Below are 6,547 nucleotides of genomic sequence, written 5' to 3' on the forward strand. Positions count from 1 at the left end.
TTCTTTTTAATATTAAAGGGTATTTGGATATCTAGCATTGTGTGAATTAATCACATTAGAATTAAATAATAAATCAAACATTCAGAAAGAACTTGAGAATTATCCATTTCTCCAAACAGTTCCTCCTCTTGGATGGTGAGCTAATGCACATTATCAGCAATGTCAGACTGATAACCATCCCCCTAAAATTGTTGGCTTAGCTCTTGGTGTTTGCCTTGTTTGATTTTTCATCTTCCTGCCCAGAAGCTACTTCATTGATCTCCACCAGTCCTTTCAACCTATGTGTTTCTGGCTAATACTGGGCCAAGTGAAATATCACAGGACCATCATCATAGTTAAAGTCATAAAAATATTTACACTGCAGGATGGCATTACAGGACTCCCCTCAGTGCTTGTAGGTGTACATTTTTCTGGAAATTCTACACAGAAACACAGACTTCCCTCAGGGTCCAGTGGTTAAGAATCTGTCTGCCAATGTCGGGGGACACAGGTTCAATCCCTGGTCAGGGAGCACTCCACACTCCATGGAGCAAATAAGCCCATTTGCTGCAACTACTGAAGCCAATGCACTTAGAGTCTCAGGGAAACAAGGGAGCCCACTGCAATGAGAAGCCTCTGCACTGTAACTAGAGAGTAGTGCCCACAAACTGCAACTAGAGAAAGCCTGTGTGTATCAATGAAGGCCTAGCACAGCCTCAAATAAACAAATAAATAAAAATTAAGAAAGAAAGAAAGAAAGAAAAAAAAAAACAAAAACAAAACCTGCAGCCACTGCCAAAGAGGAAGGAAGCTGGGGCTGGAGCAGCTGGCACAGGTCTAAAGCCCCCGGCCACTGCTGCTCCTGCCACCAACAGGTTGGAAGCATATGAGGCCATAGCCCAAGTGGAGGCCAGAGTTGAGGACTTGCATGTGAATTGCTCAGAGTCACCTGAGCTGGAGCTACTCGAACTCTGGGAAGGGGTGCTTCAGGTGGGCTGAGCTGCCATCACCCCTCCTCACCACACCCCCAGGCCCAGACCACAGGACTGGGATCTCCCCAGGCTTGGAACTCACTCCTCTCAGGCCCAATCCTCCAGGCCAAGCTCTGGGTCTTCCTTGGCTCCTTTCACACTCAGGATCGAGGTGGGAGGATGTGATCATCTCAGACTTGGGTGCTTTCTCTGCCGGGATTGTAGTGGTTAGGAGCCCCCTCCTGCTGACTGCTAGGGAAGGACCAGCACATTCCCAAAGTCTCACTTGGCATCCCCCTCCTCCCATTCAAGAACAAGTTTCTTTTTTCCTCTCCATTGGAAATCCTGCCTGAAGTCCAAAACATCTATCTGTGTGTACTTCCCCAGTTCCTAGAGTACTTTTAGAAATACTATCTACTGACCAAGGTTCAGAAACTCTCATTCTTGACTTGACTTTTCATCTTTGAGACAAAGGTTGCCCCCCTCCCCAATATCCTAAGTAACTGATAGTCCATGCCTAGGGCTTTATCAATTTGGATCACCAGCTCCCTGGCTATATTTATGTGATTATCCCCACCCATGTGAATTTCAGTTCCCTCTGGACTCCAACTTCCAGCTCCCACTAGATCTGGGCAGTCCCAGTGGGACTGACCAAAAGGGCTCTGACCCAGGATTTCTCACCCTGGAAGACAGCTTTAAGGAGGCAAGGGAACTGGATGTCTGGTAGAACCTGGCAGCTCAGGAGTGGGTGTTTCACTTACCCCACACAAGAAGATGAAAAAGTGCAAAGCTCAATGCATTGAAAGGCTTGGCTGGGTACAAGTGAAAAAAGAAGCCCAAGAAAGGCTCAGGCCATTGCCTGCTTTGCACTGAGCCTCCTGATTCTGAGTCTAGCTAAGAGGAAGAAGAGAAATTTGGTGCAGCTAGAATCGCTCTTGCCTTGTCAAGGGAGACTATTTATGATACTGCAAGATCTGGTATCCCCTCTGTGCTTTTGTCATCCTTGTCACCTGTGTCCTGGCCTGTGTTGGCTTGGTGTCTATGCAAATTGAGCTGCATACAGAATTCTCAACAAGCTGGTAAGGTGGTCTGGTATTCCCATCCTTTTAAGAGTTTTCCACAGTTTGTTGTGATCTGCACAGTCAAAGGCGTTAATGTAGTCAGTGAAGCAGAAGTAGATGTTTTTTCTGGAATTACCTTGCTTTTTCTATGATCCAGTGGATGTTGGCAATTTGATCTCTTATTCCTTGGCTTGTTCTATATCCAACTTGAACATCTGGAAGTTCTAGGTTCAAGTACTGTTGTAGCCTAGCTTGAAGAATTTTGAGCATTACTTTGCTAGCATGTGAAATGAGTGGAATTGTGCAATAGTTTGAACACTTTTTACCATTGCCTTTCTTTGGGATTGGAGTGAAAACTGACCTTTTCCAGTCCTGTGGCCACTGCTGAGTTTTCCAAATTTGCTGGCATATTGGGTACAGCACTTTCACAGCATCATCTTATAGGATTTGAAATAGCTCAGCTGAAATTCCATCACCTCCACTAGCTTTGTTCACAGGGATGCTTCCTAAGGCCCACTTGACTTCCCACTCCAGTATCACTTCATAGCAAATAGTTGGGGAAACAAAGGAAACAGTGACAGACTTTATTTTCTTAGGCTCCAAAATCATTGTAGATGTTGACTGAACACATGAAATGAAAAGACATTTGGTCCTTGGAAGAAAAGCTATGACCAACCTAAACAGCACATTAAAAAACAGAGACATTACTTTGTCAACAAAAGTTTGTATAGTCAAAGTTATGATTTTTGCAGTAGTCATGTATGGATGTGAGAGTTGGACCATAAAGAAAGCTGAGTGCCAAAGAATTGATGCTTTTGAACTGTGATTGTGGACAAGACTCTTGCAGTTCCTTGGACTCCAAAGAGATACAACCAGTCCATTCTAAAGGAGATCAGTCCTGGATATTCACTGAAAGGACTGCTGCTGAAGCTGAAGCTCCAATACTTTGGCCACCTGCTGCAAATAACCAACTCATTAGAAAAGACCCTGATGCTGGGAAAGATTGAAGACATAAGGAGAAGGGGACGACAGAGGAAGAGATGTTTGGATGGCATCACTGACTCGATGGACATGAGTCTGAGGAAGTTCCAGGAAATGATGGAGGACAGGGAAGCATAGCATGCTGCAGTCCATGGGGTCACAAAGAGTCAGACATGACTGAGCAACTAAATGACAACAACAGCAAGGAAAAATTTAGAACAATGAAATCTAATTAGAAAAGCTGTTCCAAGAAGTTCCAAAAGTTAAGGAAGAGCTACTTAGCAACTACAAAAACAAGTTAAGAAGATTGAATCTGAAGAGCTGGGGTTGAACAAAATCTGGATAAACATCACAGAAATGAATAAGCAGATTTCTCTGTTGACTTCCGCAATAAACCACATCAAAGCCAATGTCAAGTTAGCTGCAGACTTAATTAGCCTGCCTGGCACTGTAGAGGGACTTCAGAAGAGTGTAACTTCTATTAGCAACACTTTAAACAACATCTGTCTTGCTGTGGAGGCAATACAGAAGACTGTGGATGCATACAAGAAAACCATGAAGTTACTGCAGAGTGGCATGAATCAGCATGCCTTAAAGGAGACCAATGGAAACAACCAGATCATTCCATCACTTCCAGCTATATCTGAACTTGACAATAAAACACACAGTGCGAGTTTGAAGCAGGATATCCTGTACCTCCATAGTTTTTTAGAGGAGGTAAACAGTGCCCCAGGGGAGTACCAGAGATGGAAGTAACTTAAGCTCAAGGGAATGAATGAGGCAGTTAATAATCTTACCCAGAGAGTCAACTGGATAGAAAGAATTCTGGTTGCTATAAGCAAGGTAGAAAAGCAAGTGAACCTGTCCTCCAGCTGTCTCTCCAAAAAGAGTCTTTGCATCAAGTGACCAGCAGAATACAGTTTGTAAAATCCCAGGGCTTAAAGGAAGAAGAGGGCATCAGAGGATGGGATGGTCGGATAGCATCACCAATGCAGTGGACATGAACTTGGGCAAACTCTGGGAGATTGTGAGGGACAGGGAGGCCTGATGTGTTGCTGCAGTCCAGGGAGTTACAAAAAGACATCACTGGGTGATTGAATAGCAACAACAAAGAAGTTAGTTCAGATTCTCAGGTATTCAAGCTCAGAGAGAAACTGTAGCTGATCAGTGCTCTCACAGACAAACCTGAAAGCAGCAGGCCTCCAGAAACTACCAAATGAAGAACAAGTACAGGGTTTCAGGTCAAAGCCTTCAGCATTGCCAAAATTCCCACAGTCTCTTGGAGATCATATTGAGAAATCTGCCCAGGTAAAACTTGTCTCCCTATCAGTAATTTCTAGTATTGAAGATCTTCAGGACTTGCTCCATAGCACTGACTGTGATATGGATGGGAAGCTGACTTACCAGGAAATCAGGAACTCCTTAGATTCTGTTATGCCAGAACCAGAACATTTGAGAGAGTTTGATTCTGATGGAGATGGAAGATACTCATTCTTAGAGGAAGAGTAGTTTTAGATGTCTAGCTTTATCAGGCTTATTTTAGAAATGAATGTGTGCCTTAGATTACCTAATATCTACTCAGTTTCTTTTTGATTAAATGAGTGGTATATTAAAAAAATCAAATTAATAAATAAGATATTAAAATTTTTTCACCTGCAATAGTGTGCCAGGTAAAATGCGGTATTTTACACTCTGAATTGGAAAAAGTATCACATAATTTAATTATCCACCAAAACAAAGTGACATTTTGTTTTGGACATCTATTACAGCATCACTCAGGAACAATAAAGAGCTTTCAACTGAATTTGAGGACTGTGGTTGGGATAGTTTGAGTTAATCAAGAAGACTATACAATGCATGTGAGACTCACTTTGGCATCCTTTTTTAAGTCACTTCAGTCATGTCTGACTCTGTGCGACCCTGCAGACGGCAGCCCACCAGGCTCCCTATCCCTGGGATTCTCCAGGCAAGAACACTGGAGTGGGTTGCCATTTCCTTCTCCAATGCATGAAAGTGAAAAGTGAAAGGGAAGTCGCTCAGTCGTGTCCGACTCTTAGAGACCCCATGGACTGCAGCCCACCAGGCTCCGTCTATGGGATTTTCCAGGCAAGAGTACTGGAGTGGGGTGCCACTGCCTTCTCCTTGGGATCCTTGGTAAACATTAGAAAAGACAATAATTCTGCAGGAAAAGGGAAACTAAGCATGGAGTTCCTAGCTTCAGAGGATATGATTATGTAGTCTGACATAAAATACATCCACTTACACACTCAATAATAGAATGTATGTAACATATATATGCTTGAATTGCTTGCAATAAAATAGGATATATACAATATAAAATATATATAAATAATATATACATGATTATACTATTTACATGTATACATAAATAGTAGTATATTTATAATAGTAGCAAAATAATAATTTAAATCATCATGAATAACATATATATATTAGTTTACTATTATTATTACTACTACATATATTATTCTATTGTATGTGTGTGTATATATATACACACACTACTTATGGCTATTTAAATTATTATTTAAAGTATGTTTTCTAATAAGGGATCTATATAGTACATATGGTATATATGTGCTATATAATGTGTATCTCACTGAATGCATTTGTACATAATGTTCAGTGAAAATAGCCAAAATACAAGGTTGATATGTAGAATGATTACACTTTTGTGAAATGGCATTTACCAAGATTTCCCATTTTGCAGTCCAACACAGAGTTTGAATCTTCGATTACTCATACACATAGAGGCTGCTGTGGGTCAGGGAGCCCTCCTTCCTCTTGAAACCCTTGGTGGTGGCACGTATGGTCTCTGAGATCATTGTGGCTCGAAGGAGAGGTGAGGGAGCTGCACCAACTCTTAGCTGGCTTGACCAGAAAGTGAGGGGTGTTCTTCACCACCGTATCTATCATCCAGAACTAGTCCCACAGCTCACATATACATTTAAGAGATCCAATGGCACCCCACTCCAGTACTTTTGCCTAGAAAATCCCATGGACGGAGGAGCCTGGTAGGCTGCAGTCCATGGGGTCGCTAGAGTTGGACACGACTGAGCGACTTCACTTTCACTTTTCACTTTCATGCATTGGAGAAGGAAATGGCAACCCACTCCAGTGTTCTTGCCTGGAGAATCCCAGGGACGGAAAGCCTGGTGGGCTGCCGTCTATGGGGTCGCACAGAGTCGGACACGACTGAAGCGACGCAGCAGCAGGGAGTTACTCTGCCACAAATGTACTTTTTAGGAAATAAAATATCCTCTATAAAGATTACTATTAACATCAAAATATTAATAACGGCATTCTGAGTGACTATGATTAATTTCAACTTTCTTCTTTGTGCTTTTCCCCTTTCCCAAATACTCTGTTCAGTTCAATTCAGTTGCTCTGTCGTGTCTGATTCTTTGTGACTCCATCAATTGCAGCACGCCAGGCCTCCCTGTCCATCACCAACTCCCAGAGTTCACTCAAACTCATGTCCATTGAGTCGGTGATGCCATCCAGCCATCTCATCCTCTGTTGTCCCCTTCTCCT

General features: G+C 42.5%; 1 pseudogene; it reads left to right on the forward strand.

Moving 5' to 3' along the window:
- The first annotated feature begins 1,740 nt into the window (after positions 1-1,740).
- On the forward strand, positions 1,741-4,501 carry LOC104983641 (annotated as a pseudogene).
- Positions 4,502-6,547: the final 2,046 nt, after the last annotated feature.

The sequence above is a fragment of the Bison bison genome, unplaced genomic scaffold (assembly GCF_000754665.1).
Source record: "Bison bison bison isolate TAMUID 2011002044 unplaced genomic scaffold, Bison_UMD1.0 scf7180017863029, whole genome shotgun sequence".
In the NCBI taxonomy this organism is placed as follows: Eukaryota; Metazoa; Chordata; class Mammalia; order Artiodactyla; family Bovidae; genus Bison; species Bison bison.